This window comes from Manacus candei, unplaced genomic scaffold (genome assembly GCF_025592945.1).
Source record: "Manacus candei isolate 608988 ecotype Guabito, Panama unplaced genomic scaffold, ASM2559294v1 h1tg000003l, whole genome shotgun sequence".
In the NCBI taxonomy this organism is placed as follows: Eukaryota; Metazoa; Chordata; class Aves; order Passeriformes; family Pipridae; genus Manacus; species Manacus candei.
The window spans coordinates 10809904-10825383 of record NW_026138051.1 but is presented as its reverse complement, the minus strand read 5'-3'; the positions used below and the strand labels follow the sequence as shown (position 1 = coordinate 10825383).

Here is a 15480-nt window from a genome sequence, read left to right as displayed (position 1 = left end):
GCTGTGTTGGCACCCAGGAGGGTGCAGGATTGGCACCAGGGCAGAGCAGAGCTCCCTGACTCAGAGCTGGCACAGGCTGTATCGTTCTGCTTGGGCTGGTGAAGAGCAGCTCACAGGGGCTGCATTGCTGCAGAAGGTGAGCAAGAATTTCAGTATGGGCTGCCTCTCTCCCCCCTGCTCACTGAGGAGGCTCCACGCACCCGGAGGCTGCATCTTGGGCAGCCAGGGAGAGGGTGAGTGCGCAAAGTCACAGGGAATCTTTCATCAGGCTTGGAAAGCCACTGCTCATATTGTGCAGACACATTTTGGCATTATTTCTCCCTGCTGCATCCTGGAGTGGCCAAATACTGCGACAGAGAGGAACTTGTAGGAACAAAAGATATTTCTCCTTAAGCCAAGAGCCCCTGGAAAGAGCTCAGACTGCAGCAAGCTTTCATTCCCCTATCTCTCTTTGTAATTAAGCTTTGCATTAGTATCAGATGAAATTAATGCTCAAAGCTCATTTCCTATTAACAGGGAGGGTGGTTGCTGTTGTGCATGTGTGTTTAAAGCAGAGTTGTACCTGCTGATCTTGATGAATGGGTCATTTGTGCTGTGAGTTTTCTCTGAAAATGAGGAGGAGAGTACACAGTCCTGGTGCTGATAAGGGATGGTGTTATTCTGTGTTTTGTAGCCACTTCTCCAGGAAGCCGTTGCTTCATTTGTATTGCTTTTTTAACCTTATATGCTCAGTGGGCCCAGGCGAAGCTTCTTTCTTCTTGAATTAAATGTAATCAGGCTGAGCAGCGAGGAAGAAATGATGAATGAGGACATCATTTTGGAAAACACATATCTCCTGACTGCTTATCTCAATGACATAAGAGGACTTGAATACTGTATGGAAAATAAATGCAGATGGAGGCTCAGCATATCATGCTGGAGAATAATAGCTCAGAGGCTTAGACCTGGCCAGAAACTATTTATTATTTAGAGTATTGCTCTTGTAATTTGTAAAGGTTAATCACTAAAACTTTAATTTTCCTATAGGAAAATGGTTAAAGAGCTCTGGCATTTGTCATGGTTGCAGCAAGAAGGGACCATGGCAATGAAAGAAGAAATCTTGCTGGGAGAGCCAGTGCCTGGGCTGACCCATCCAAGAGGGCATCATTGTCTTTCCTACCTGCAACCAGATCCAGTGCCAGCCCAACCCACCATGGCAGAACTTTGGGGGTAAGGATGGGTGGAAGGAGGGGGTGTGCAAAGAGGCAAAGTGCTGGTGATGCACAAAAAGACTTGCAGAACTGTAGTTACAGCAAGGAGCTGTTGTCCTTCAGGGAGAGCACTGAATAAAGTCCCCGCACTTCACCTCCTGGCCATCCTCCCAGGCTGGCAGCAGAAACTCAGAAAATGTCACAGCACATGAAGTCTCTAGAGGGCAAGAAGAAAGAAGGACTCAAAATAAAACTTCATGAAGTGGAAGAGCGATGAGGTTGTCTCATCTATTCTGAGGCTACGTTTTTAGCCAGGGTGCATTTGTTAATGGCCCTATAAACTAGGTGAATAAGGAGAAGAAAGGGGGAATAGTTGCCAAATAATTTGCTTTTTCAACACTCCAATGTACCACTGAAGTTATTTATTTGCAATGTGACTTCCTCTAGATAGAATAAATCTGATAAAGTCTGGCCACACTGAGCTAAAATAGCATTTGAGCTGGCTTGTTCAACACAGGTCAGTGTGCAATTATGGAAACATCCACATTTTCATCTGGAGCAGAACAGGCCACTTTGCCATGAAAAAGAAGGATTTGGTTTTTTTTTTGCACTGATAATCAGATTTCCATAAGAAACAAAGTGCCTTTGCAAATTCAAGTCATTAAGCCATGTCTGCGTTCTGGTGGGGGAATACTGCTCATCACAAGAACAAGGAGTACAGCATATCCCAGAACAAGTCCAGGGAGAGTCTGCATTAAGAGAGTATTAATTATAATAAATAAAGATGACAGAAAAGTCAATGTTTAGAAAATAATGCAGGGCTAGCCCAGCTCAACCATGCTCAAACTTCAAACAACTCTCAGACTTTTAATATCTGAAATTTGAGACTGGACACCATCTTCAGTGTTAGACTGTTAGTGTTTATTGAAAAATGCTCATGAATGCAGCACAACACAGTTTACCTGACCCCCATGTCAAATATATTTCATTGCAGAAAAGTCCTGCAATTTCATGGGGATCCTGCACCCACCAGCAGACCTGGGCAGTGCAGCAGTTTACATTGCAGCTCATTGCATGGGGCCAGGTTCCTCAGGGAGCTGAGGGAAATCTCCAGTGTTGCTTGAAGGTTTGCAATATCCAGATGTGGGGGAAGAAAAGCTTTGGTTAGCAATCTGAGTCCTAAATGAATTTCATTGAATTGGCATTAATTAGTGTCTCTGTTTATTGGTGTTGCCATAAGATTTTCCATTAATTCACAGAGTGGCTGTTTTGCCTTGCTCATGAAACCCACTTATTAGAGTCCTCCAGGTCCTGGGATGCAGACCTTCCTGAGAACATTCCTCACACCACTGGTGTGCAAAATGCATAAATGCAACTGCTGGCAGCAAGGGGAAAGCAGCAGAGAAAGAATTAAATTCATGTATTTATTCTTGTTGTTGACCTCTCTCATTCCTGGGTGGTGTATCTTAGAGCAGTCTGATGGTATCTTACCTGCGATGCTACAGGGCTACTGTGGCCCAAATATTGAGGGTGCTTGGGTGTAAAACACTGATTTGTCTTTGTGTAGCCTTTGAACAACACACAGCTTTGGTTGTCCCTGGGAACAGGAAATGGGATGAGGAAGGACTGAGGAGTGTCTGTCTAAGGCAGCAGTAGCAACCCTTCAGAGCAGGCACTTGGCATCCCTCCTTACTCCTGTGATGGAGGGCTGGAGGATTTCATTCAGAAAGCCTGCAGGTCCCTGAGGAATATATGCTTAGGCTCATTGCAAAATGATGGATCAAGGTTTAGCAAGGCAAACAGAATTGGGACTGGACTGGTTTTGGAAATCCTTCACTGGCCTCCTTACTGAAAATGACAATTATCCTGCTGGTATTCTTTCTCCTGTTTTTGTGTGTTGGTTTGTGTTTGGTTGGTTGGTTGGTTGGTTTTTTGTTTTTTTGTTTTTGTTTTTTTTGGGGGGTGGGTTTTTTGTTGTTGTTGTTGGTTGTTGTTGTTTGCTGGTTTTTTGTGGTTTTCTTTTTTTTTTCAGTATAATTTCACTTTTAAAACATAATTTCCAGTTTTTACTAGGTCTCCCTTTGTTTCTGATTTACTTCAGCAATTATCCCTAAGTAGGTCTGCAGTGCCACAAAACCGAGGTGCTCTTCTGCCTGCTGAAAAGCCAGTAAATCTTAGAAACTGACCATGAAATCTAAAAGAGAACAGAGACAATGGCTGGAGCAGCACTTCCTCAGAAAACCAGTCATGGAAACGTCAAACACAATGAGGTCTTTGCCTCTCAGATGGTGTGTGACAAAGGAGAAGGCACTGAACGGGGTGATCCCATCCTGCCATCCTGGGCTCTGTGGTGGCACACTGACATTCAGCCTGTGCATGGAACTGCCTGAGAAAGGTCATCGAATCATAAAATCATTAACCTTGGAAAAGACCTCCAGGATCATCAAGTCCAACCTCTGAGCATGCCCACTGAATCATGCCACAAAGCACCACATCTACTCATTTTTTGAACACTTCCAGGGCTGGTGACTCCACCGTTTCCCTAGAGAGCCTTCTGCTGCCTTCTCCCTGCCCCTCTTTCCAGCTGTAAATTGGGAATAGAGATAATACCTGCAAATGGAAGTTGGGTGGGGCATGCTTTTGGCAACACTTATTTTGAAGACCACTGTGTGATGATCTCACAGATCACTCAACAAATGGCAAAACGTTCTTTATGATGAAGGGAACCTCTGGCCTGTAAAACAACCCTTTTTGGAAGTGCCATAGAAACCTGTCAGTGCTCATCCTTCAAAGGCAGCTGCTACACAGGCCAAGGGCTCCTCACTTACATGCAAAACAAAAACAATGTCTGCGAGGTAAGAAAGTGTGAAGGGGAAATAGTCTTCCCCTCCATATTTGCACACTGGTCTTTAAATTGCATCATATAAATCAGCCCCACCAACTAAATGTGGCGTGTTCTGAAATATTGTATTTGCTTTGGATCAGTTCACAACCAGATTGCTTTTATTTTGTTTCATAAGAAGTTGAGATTGGAGATGTATGGACATGTTACTCTTTATGTTTGCATCTGCCACCCTGGCAGGAGAAAAACGGTTGCTTGGGTTTTGCAAACATTCTCCAATTATTTTCCTAAAATGGTTTGGATGAAATACTGTTGGTTCATATAATTAGCTGAAATAATAAACTGGCAAGATTTTGTTTTTGTTTCCTTTCAGAAGGAAACATAATGCAACGAGCTCAACACCCTACAGTGCGTTTGGCATGAACTGTAATGCCATGATGTGAACACTTTGGGGAGGATCACAGCCTGTGCCCAGCCCCAGTGGTGGTCCTGGGTGGAGGGACCTGAATTCCCTCTGCTCTATCTCCACTATGTCCTTGGGGTTTTTTCCATTCAGCTTTTGCAGAGACAGTACTTCTGGGATGGATGAGGCATTCCTGCAGAAAGGGGTGTTTCCAGGGAGGCAAAGAGAGCTACAGAACATCACATTGGTTCAGATATAGGCATTCCTGCATGCCAAACATGCCAACTTAGGTTCACCTTCTCCTTTTTCTTACCAGCATCCTTATCCAGACAGACTGAAAACGTACTCCAGTGAGTGCCAAAGGACAAACCCCTGATGCACACAGGCAGAAAGGAGAGATGCTCCCAATGTGCAGGTACTCATGGGCAGGAGAGCCCTGCAGCAGACCCAGTGCACTGGGCCAGAAATTCCTGGCATTTCTGTAGGCAGCTCCATCCTCCCCGTAATCCTTCTTTCAGCCATTGAAGGAGTTTGGTGATTTTATCACTCCCCTCAGGAGGAGGGGTGGGTGCACTGGGCACATTTATGTATGTTCCTTGGGGCACCTGCAGCCTTTGCATTGCAGCATCTGCTGGTCCTGGGGACTGAACAGAGAAATTGTCCTGTGACACACACAAAACTCTTCTGCTTCCATTGTCCCTGAGTATTATAAGAAATCACCAATATTCTAAGTAGCAAACGCTGCAGGCTACTAAAATAATCTAATTTCAAGTCAGCTTTGGAAAAGATGTGTGGGGGTTTTAAACACTTTTGAACCTGACAATGCCAATTTTTATCCCTGACCTCTACAACAACCCTGCCTTCTTTCCTGCTTCTCAGCATACCCTCCCTGTGCAATAACCTCTGCTCCTCCATCCTGCATGAATTGTGTACACTTGGCTGGTGGATCAATCACCATAACAGCTGTTGTCTTCAAGGTTTATTAATGCTTTCCAACTGAATTCTTGTTTTCCTGCTAATAACCCTACCAGTGGAACACTTTTCTGGACACGCAATTATTCATGTGGCAAACTTGCCACCTGAATGCTGGTGGGAAATTAGTAAGCCTTGCATCCAACTGGAAGGAAGTAATTTTTAATTTCTGCAATGGGCTTGAAGTTGGGATTATTTTGCTGCAGGGCTGTCTTCACTCCAAGCAATGCCCAGGAAGAAAGAGCAGCTGATGTATGTAAAGGGATGAGAGGGGCACAGGTGCTACCCATAGGGATTTGTTTGGCCCCACAGTTCACATTAGCTGGTGCTTATCCCTGATTTGTAGAGTGAAACTGAAAGGAGAAGAGGTCTGAAGTGAAGGAACAAACAGAAGCTGAGTGTTTGGCCCAGCTGCTGCTGGTAGGAATGAGGAAAAGCTATGTAGAAAGAGATATGTCACAGTGCTGGAGCAATGAATTTCCCATGGGGCTCGTGTGGGTCAGGCTGTTCCTGCCTCTTTGGCAATAGTGGGCTGGGCAATGCCACAACATAAATGCCTCTGCAGCAGTGAGGAGTTTGGGTTTGGAGAAAGCTGGGCTGGGTTTATTTATGCTCCTCTTGTTTAAGCAAAGTTGCAGGTATCACTTCAGCAGCTCAGCTATTAGCTGCTATCTGTCCCCAGCAGTTCTCTCTAGTCTTTGGTAGATAGGCAATGCTCAGGACTAGATACAACTGCTGGGCACAGCTCCAATTCCCTCTGGTAGAGATAGAGATAGAGCTGTATATGGACTGAAGATAGTACGTGGTCTTTTGTGTCGTTATGCTTTGTCATTTTAGTGTATATTATATTTGGCAGTCAGAACAGTTGGCCAAGCTGGGAGTCATCCCTCTGCTTCAAAACAGTGCAGCTTGGCAGCTCTGTTTATCTTTTACTGATTCATTCTGGTGGAAGCTAGGGTTTGAGAAGTTTAAAAATTAAGAGTCTTATTGTTGTAAAGTATGGGTTTAACTTGTGGCTTGCTTTTTTTTCCTTACACTTTCTTTATTGGCCACAGGCATGATAACAGAGCTATCCATACAGGCAGTGTCAGTATTTTTATGCTGACTGTAAAAATACTCTGAACAATTTACTCTGGAAAAGCCAGCAGCTCCCTCAAACATAGCATTGCTGGGACCAACATATTCCTCTTCCAGACGACTGAATATTGAAAAGAATGCAAAACAAGCTGAAAAAGTGGAACTTGTCGCTCATCCTTTGGTGGCTGTCAGCACCAGAAAGGATGGATGAAGAAGTGAAACATGGCCATCTTCAGCCACTGCCCTGTGTGCTGGGCTTAGAGGTAACTCCTCGGGAGGTGGGATGCAAGCTTTACTCTGGAATGTGCTCTAAATGTCTGTGGCTTTGCAGTTGAATGGACATACTGCTCTGCTGCAGGGCATAGGAAGGCCGTCACCAGCACGTGCTTGACAAAGATTTGGGGCAGGGTGCAAGGGGACAGGAGCCCTGCAAGCCTTCCCAGGGTCCCTCACCAGCAGTGGGACACCTTCAGCCCATGCAGGAGCTGAGTGCAGGGTTATTTTCGAGGACCCAGGCATTCCTGGTGCTACAGTGCATCCCTGACTGTGGCTCCTGCAGAGCCGTGTGTGCTGGACCTGATCCCATCCTGCACGAGGGTTTAAGGGGTGGAGGCTTTGGTTCTTCACAAGCAGAGCTGACACTGAGCCAGGTGTGCTGTGGCAGCAAGGGGCTGCTGACAATGGTTTCCCCCTCTCTGCCCCTATCACACATCATGTCAGAAAGTTCTTGCAGAGCTGCAATGACCCACCCTCTTCCCCATCCATCTCCCCCAGCGTGAGCAATACATGGCAAATGCATAGATGTGCAGGCATGGGTACAATCCTGACTATTCCACAGTCAGCAGCAAACACCCATCAATCCACTAGAGTCACTTTAGACTGCTTTTATTCTATTTGTTTCATTATGCTGTTACAGCTCTCCTCAGACACAGTGCTAATTAACTCAATCCCATTCTAGCAACTCCTGGCTCCCACATCATCTCCAGGGTTTCCAGTCCAGGGAATTGTAACAGATCACTTATCCCAGGGGGTTTGAATGGATGCTTTTCCATGATGGAGCTGTAGGCAGAGGGACTCATAATTGCAGAGGTGCATTGAAGTCTCTAATTCAGTATGCAGTATCAAAATTTGTATAGATTTTAAATAATTCATCACTGAGCTTTGGTATATTTAGTCATTCAAATTAGGAATCTAGAATTTTGTTCTGCAGAGAGCTGTGTGTCATTGTCAGAGGTTAGCTCTGCCACCCGTGTCCATGCAGAGGAGCTCAGACAAATTAAGTCAGAAGTGACTGGCAGCAAAAGATACAGGAAAATCCGTGGCACATAATAATGCCATGAGAGCCTTGGTCCAACAGGACGCACACTGCAGAGGTGTTGGGAAACATAATTAGCAAGGAGCATTGCTTGGGATTGCAGAGTAGAGCATGGTCTAGGTATGGTCTTTAGCTGCCAGCACCTGGGGACTGTCTCCTGTCTCCATCTATTGCTCCCTGTTCTGGATGTGGATTGCAAAGCACTGGAGGCAGGGAGATGCTCTTGGTCTTTGCTGTGTCCTGTGACTGTAACACAGGCAAGTGGGCACTCATACCCATTAGCAGAAGTGGCAGCAGGGCTCGACTCGGAGCCACGACTGGCACAGACATGAGGTTTGGCATATTCCCAAACTCATTACAGTGGTGCCGAGTCCAGCTGCAAAGGGATGGTTTAGGAATAGGGACCCATATGTTTATTTTATACCTACATGACTTCTGGATGGTCTGCATCTGCCTGTCTCCCTTTCTTGACCTAAAGGAAGCCTCTCAAAAGTGGGTCCAGTAGAGATGACTTGGGAGGGGTCTGTGTGCAGCATCTCCCAGACAATGAGGTCTGCTCAGGGTGTCAAAAGTTATCCCAGCCACAAAGTACACTGGAGCCTTTTGTCCAAATGACAGTCTATTTATGGGAAATGCTACTGTTCGGGACAGAGTTGATTCTGGTCTCAACACTTATTCACCTTGACAGGAGGGAGCAGGGAAAACTCAGCACCTCTCTTAGGATCTCAGAGCCTGTACAACATTGAAGCCTTTTGTCTACCTCTTATTTTTATGCATTACAATCACATTATAAAGAAGTCCTGCAGAACATTCAATTACTTACTGCACAATTATAATCATATTTGTATATCTATAAGTAGGTCACCAGTCTCTTAGGTTAATCAATTATAATGGCATTCACACCGGTTTCTTTCATAAATCACTGACTTTTAGTGTATCCACTGAGATAATGGAGGAAAACCATCTAATTTTGATCTAACCAGAATGAAATGTGAACGTGCATAATTTGCTCTTACAAAGTGTATCTAATGTTCTCTACATCTGTATTTATTTGTGCTGTTTCATGCTGCATATCGCTTAAGTGGCAAAAAACACAGAGGCTGCTGCACTTAAAACTAAATGACCCAGAATAATACAATTTATCTGCATTTATTTTACATTGTTCATCATGGCAGATATTTTAATAACCCAGTTCTGATGCCTGGTGCACTGATTACCAATCACACTGAAATTTGAGGACTGACAGCAAGATTGTTTGGTGTGCTGCAAGAATATTTTGGGAAGCTGTTTTGCCATGTAAACTAGACAGTTAAGTGGAAAGAGAAGACTTTACTCAGGCTGGAGGCTGAGAAGGCTTTAGGACATAGCTGGATACCACCAGATAGTGGGCATCTACTGAGCCACTGAGACCGTAGCTGCTTTAATGCCTACCCAAGCTGCAGTTTTCAGACAACTCAGTGAATGAGACAAATCATAACTGAATGGTTTCTCTTTTCTACCTGCTTAATGTGGGTGCCTCAGTGCTGCTGTCGCAGAAGATGTGTGGGAGGTCTTTGTGCTCCCCTCAGTGGTGGCCTGGGCAGGATTTGCTTGGCTGGCTCCAAGGGACAGGGATGTAAATTGTGAAGGACAGACCAAGACCTAGAGCTGTGCTGCCAGAACTGGCTGATCCCAGTTTGACTGGAGAGGAGAGCTATGGAGATTTCAGGGGTTTGGGATGCCTACCCTGCAAGGCTTTGGCTGATGGGCTGGTTTAGGCTGGTGAAGGGGTGAGCTAATAGCAACCTACAGCAACCTGTAGAAATGATGGAGCCAAATCCTTCTTGGTAAAGGCAAATGATGTTACAAGGAGCAACAGCAGCTTGGGAGGTTCAGACTGGAAATCAGGAAAACTTCTTCCCTGTGAGAGAGATGCATCTCTGGTCATCTGTTGGAATTGTGGCACCCACATCCTAGGAAGTTTTCATACCCTGGCCAGGCAAAGCCGTGGCCAAGCTCATTTACTGCTGGTTGCTAAGCCTGCTTTGAGGAGTTGGTTGGATGAGAAGCTCTTCCCACAAAAGTACTGTGATCCCATGCTTCAGGATCCCTGAAAGGGAATTCAGGAAGGGTGACACAATGAGGTGTGAACCCTTGTCTTCATTCACCCTGGGTTTGAGTGTCAAAGAAGTTCAGACTGAATCATCATCACGTCAGTGAGAGACACACCTGTACAGGCAGCAGTGGCAGGGATGTGGGGTCTGGTGTCAGCAGAGACCATTCCCTGCTACGAGCACTCGATGCAAACAAACTCTGTGTTTGAGTGATGAGCTCAGACTCCTTGCCCAGACACAAAAGACTGCTCTCCAGACTGCCCCTCTTGGAGCAAAGGTAAGGCAAACTGGCTTTAGCTTTCTGTCTGCAGGAATGTCTGCCTAAGCATCCCTTTGGCTACCAGCCTGGAAAATGCCAGTGTTGGAGAGGTGGTGGTGCAGGGACTGCATCCTGAACAAAACCAGTGTGCAAATTGGATGCAGAGAGGGCTGCTGGGCCTCACCTTGGGCAGAGTCACTGACTGCTCTGGAAATTGTTTGGAAATGGATTCTGCTTAAGCACTCTCTGTTTTACAGCTGTGGAGTAACCTTGTGCTGATTTCCAAACAAGACCTGAAAGCAGGCAAGTGCCTGCTGTGGGTCTTCTGCAGCTTCCAGCAGTGCTCCCTGCCTAATCCAGCACTAGGAGCTGCAGGCTTGCTCCGGAAATGCTGAGCCTTATGGCTCACTCCCATGCTGTGAGCTCCATGTCTCCACAGATCCACATGATTCCCAGATAGCTAACAGGGCTGCTGTCAACCCATTAATCCCAAAGCAGTTTGTGAAGGGGACCTGACGATAGGGCTGGGTAAAATTACTCCTTTTTTTTTTTTTAACCTCAGTTCCAACCTTTTGCTAAAAATCTCCATCTTTTCAGAAGAAGCTACTGCCAGAGAAATAATCAGTGTTTTCAAATCCTGTGAGGGTTTTTGTGTATATTTTGCAGGAAAAAAAAAACCCAAACAAAAATCCAAGAATTTTTATGCCTGAATTGGTTTTGTCTTTCCTTATTAAAAAAATAGCAATTTTTATCAAAGGGATTTCTGCTGTATGGAGATGTTTGGTTTTGACAAAAGGTTGCTTGCTTTTTTTTTAATCTGAAATTTTGTTTACTGACAAAAAATCCCCCAGCTCCTGTGACTTGGCCAGCTGGAAGGTCTGGCTCATTACTAGTGTAATTATTTACTGTTTTGTTGTGGTAGCAGCAAGAGCCCTCAGCCCATCCACAGGCCATCAGTCTCAGGCATTGTGGAGGTTCCTGTGTAGATTTGGTGACTGTGTCTGGGGTGAATGGGATGGGGATGGCTCCAGAGAAGCCTTTGTGAGGATTTATGTGTGTCGGGCTGCTATTTTAGAAAGGAAATGTGTCAGTAGATCACAAATGTTCTGACTGATTTACGTTCACCGGTTCGGGTGCCTTAGCCCCAGGAGTAGATAAATTGTGGTCTAATGTTTTATTTACGCTTTCAGGAAATTTAGTGTCTTTGGAAACACTAGGTCAAAAGTCCTGGAGGGCAGTTGACTCCTGGTGGGATGGATAACTTGCAGGAAGAGCTCTACCAGTGCCCTGGGTAGCTCCCAGGTCCCACTCTGCACAGGGCACTGTGGGAGGTGTTGAAAAACAACTTATTTCTTAAATTGCTTCATATCTGAGAAGATGACTTTAATCCATTTCGATTTCTATGGGAGTTTGGAAGCGCTACACGTATGAAATGACAGCAGGTAACACAATAGAGGGTTTAGCTGAGTTTTAGGTATGCAGATGAGTTAAATTAATTAACAGTAATCTCTTTAAAATGTATGGCAGAGTAATACCAGTCTAGTCTATAGAAAGATTCTTTGGGACTTAATAGAGACCTGGGAGTAATTAATTATTCAATAACCCACGGTTAAGCAGATGATATCAGCAAGTCAGTGGGCAGAGTTTGGATTTGCCATCTTCCAAGTGGATCCTCTGTGTTTGCTGCCTACAGCCAGTCTGTGATGGTGTCTATGAGGGGAGTCTATAGTCCCCAAAACTCCCATGTGATCATGGTTGTAATAGCCCAACCTTTACTAAGGGAAAACGGTTATAGCATAAAGCATGTGGCCTCAGAGCAGGTACAGGTGCCAGGGAGAACTGAGTATTTTGTTAAGAACAGATAGTTGGCTTAGTACCTTATAAGCACCCATCTAAGCTCTGTTCAATTAATGAAACACAATTTAAAGCAAAAAGGATTGGTACCAACCAAACCACTGCAATATAAGCTCTTCTAATTATGCAATAAGATAATGTCCACCAGATTAAAATTTTAATTAGCTTAATTGAGAAATAGAAAAAGCATTAGATTTCTAGTTCTGGAACACCTAAAATGACCTCAAGGGGGTGAGGGGGGAAGGAAAAACATTTGAGCACTGTGTGTGTTCTCACATCTGTTGTTTTCTGAAACACATCATCAAATCCCAATGGGTTTGGACTCATGGGTTTGCTTGCAAGGCCCTGTTTGAGGGACCTGGGGGACTCTGAGAGCATCAGAGGCAGTGCACAGTGGTGCCCTTGATTTTCCCCAGCACTCATTTCCAGCTCCAGCTGCCTTCAGTCACTCTGGCTCTGCTTTCAGAAGGCAGAGACATGCTGGCTATAATAGGGACTTTTGTTCTTTTGGTTGTTTTTTTTTCCCTCTTTCCTTTTCCCTATTCATAGATTTAAAGGCCAAAACAGACCATTAAGTCCAACTAATCCTACATCCTGCATGACAAAGGCCATTCCACCCATCCACTAATTCCTCAATACCATGGCTGACCATGACCATGTGATTATATACCCTCCTGTAAATGCACTGGGAGCCTCTGTGTGCTCCAGACGTGGAGCAGGACCCCACTGAAAACACCCAGCCTTGATTTAAAGACTTTAAGTGGCAGATGATTTATCACATCCCTCATGAAACCACTCCAATGCATAATTACACTTACAGTAAAATAAGTCACTGGGGCTGAAATCGTGGGGAGCCATAACATGCAGAGTGTACAGTGCACAGTTCTGTTTGGTTATGCGGTAAGGAATACAACAAATTGCTTTTATGTCTTTTCAGGAAAGAAACAAAGACATTTGAACAATTTGCACAACACAGAAGCTCTCCAGACCAAGTGTTGAAAGGGCTAGAGGTTTGCTGGGGAAGCTTTGAGGAGAGTAATAAAGAAAAGAGGATTTTATGATGCAAGGTCAAATAGGAAACTTTTATTGGAGGGGCTTGGCCAGCTCCTAGTCCCAGAGGAAAAGGAGAAGGAATTTGAATGTAGAGTGTTTCCCTTTTGGAAGGTCAAAGGCATTCCATACAATTACAAAGCAGCATAAGAGAGATACACTTATTCCTCTGTCATGGCTGTCAAAAATGGAGGAGGGGAGGAAGTCCCAAACACTACATTTCATCAAAGCCCTGAAGGTAAAAATGATCTGCTGGCTTGAAATTTATCTTAATGAGCAAAATCCAGCCAATGGAACAGGGTACAGATGAAAGTGACAGATGGGATCATTTAAAGTTTGATTCTTTGAGTGAAAGAAAATAATTTTTTTATAAGTTATTTTTCTTCTGATTGTTACAGTGTTCTGCATAGTGTCACAAGCTCTCATTGGCAGCCCCAGGTCTCAGGCAGATTAATTTATCCAGTGTCTTGGAAATTCAGAGTTAGAGGGAACTCCTGGAACTCAGCTCACGTAAACCCATGGAGTGGGTCCAACAGCTGGAGGTGGTCTCCTTGGCCAAGAGATTTTTGCTGGGTAGGGGCTGCAAGTAAAGGCATGACACAGCTTATAACACAGGGTATGCTTTAATCTTTTAGTTAAGGGAGGGCAGTGGTGGATTGTTCCCCGAAATGTGTACAGGCACGGATCTGTTGGGGAAATGTATTGTGGTGAAAGTCCTGTGGGGCAGTGTGAGTAGTCCTGGTCTGGACAGTCTCAAGGAGAACTGTCCTGCATCAAGGACCCCCTGCAGGGATGGCTGGAGCAGGCTCTGCTGTGGGAGCTCTGTCTCTGAGGTTGACCCTAAGTCTGAAGCTGCCCTGGCCCCTAAAAATACAAGCAGGCATCAATAGGTCAGAAGAGTGCAGAGAAAGGTGCCGATTGGGTATTTTCCGACACAAACAACTGCAAGAATTTACCACTGCTATATCACTTGGGACCTAGGCAGGTCCATAAAAGCTCTGTGCAGTTGGAGGATGCATATCCTTGTGGAGAATCTGCTGAACTTTGATGCTGAGAGGTGTTGTCCTACACCCCTTTGTGTGTAAGGCCACATTGTTATGCATTGCTTATCTTTAATAGGGAAAGATGAGCAGGAAAAGGACTGGAACCAGCCCCATGCATCATAATAATATCCATCTCTTTGCACAGGTAATCTTTGCACGGTAATCTAGTGCATGCACAATATCTGTATGTAACAGTGTACACACACAGCAGTGGACCCTGCCACTGTGACAGGGCAGGAACAGAAGCATTGACCCCCTCTTCTCTGCCCACTTAATTTCTGATTAGGTCAATGAGCAGTTAGCAAAGGTTCACAACAGAGAAGAGGTCAAAACCAGGGAAGGAATGCTCTGGCCAGGGGACACGGACTGCACGTGCACTCCCTGCCACGTGACTCTTTGTCAGCTGGGAAGAGAAGTAAGGGATTGCAAGGAATTTCTTCAGATGTGTTCCAGTAGTGGATTAAAATAGCTGCTACTATTTTAATCCTGCAAAGTGGCAGCTAAGGCACATGCAGGACTGGCATCATCTCCTCAAAGTGGGATTCCAAGAGCAGCCTGTGCCTGTAGCAAAGCAAATGCAGGGCTGGTCTGGGGCACCTGGTGAAAACTGGCCCAAGCCAAGGGACCAGTGGCTAGAATTCAGGATCAGGAGGTATAAATTCACACTGCCTTGGTTTTCTTTGAGTTATTGCAGAGTGCTGTAATGCTATGAACCCTGCGTATTTTTGGAAAACTACAAGAAATTGCTGTACTCAATATTTTTTATTTACATGCAGCTCAGCTGGGGATTGTCTGTGGAATTCTGTTGTGGTAACATTTTGAATGTTGATTTTTTTGTTTTCTTATTCTAGAAGTTTCAGTGTAATATAACACAAATATTTTGTTTCCCTGTGGACTCATGGCAGCGGTGGAGGAGGCTGTAGAGGAAGGTGAGGTTTTTCTTTTTTAGGAGTCTTTTTAAACGTAACTGGAAAGTGAAACTCCTGCTTTATCCCTTATTTTCTATTTTGTAGGGGTATGTTTGCTGTAGGCCTTTTGGAGGTGGAAGAATTAGATTCGAAATAAAGGAAAGAAAATTTACCTTCACATCTTCAGGAACTGTGAATTATTTATTTGCTGTTCCTGGTAAATCTGCTGTTGCAAAACCTCACTGTGAAATGAGTGTTTCTTTGTTTCACTGGACTATGGGATCACTCCCTGAAGATTCATTAGCCCTGCTACTGGAAGGCAATGTCCTCAAAGCTTCTTTTTTATTATTATTTGATAATGCTTGAGGTTCTTTTTGCTTCACCTTCATTTATTCTTCCATTCATTTTAAAAATTAGATAATTGCATGAACTCATCTGTGGAAATTTAAGACCTCTTCCTGGGATTTTTTTTTT

The 15480-nt window shown here is 44.6% G+C and overlaps 1 long non-coding RNA gene across 1 annotated transcript; it reads left to right on the top strand.

Moving 5' to 3' along the window:
• Positions 1-3552: 3552 nt before the first annotated feature.
• On the top strand, positions 3553-15183 carry LOC127470047 (uncharacterized). The gene is made up of 5 exons (XR_007904152.1): positions 3553-4045; positions 4752-4850; positions 6602-6747; positions 14950-15027; positions 15112-15183. It is a non-coding gene; the product is annotated as an uncharacterized LOC127470047 (long non-coding RNA).
• The last annotated feature ends 297 nt before the right edge of the window (positions 15184-15480 follow it).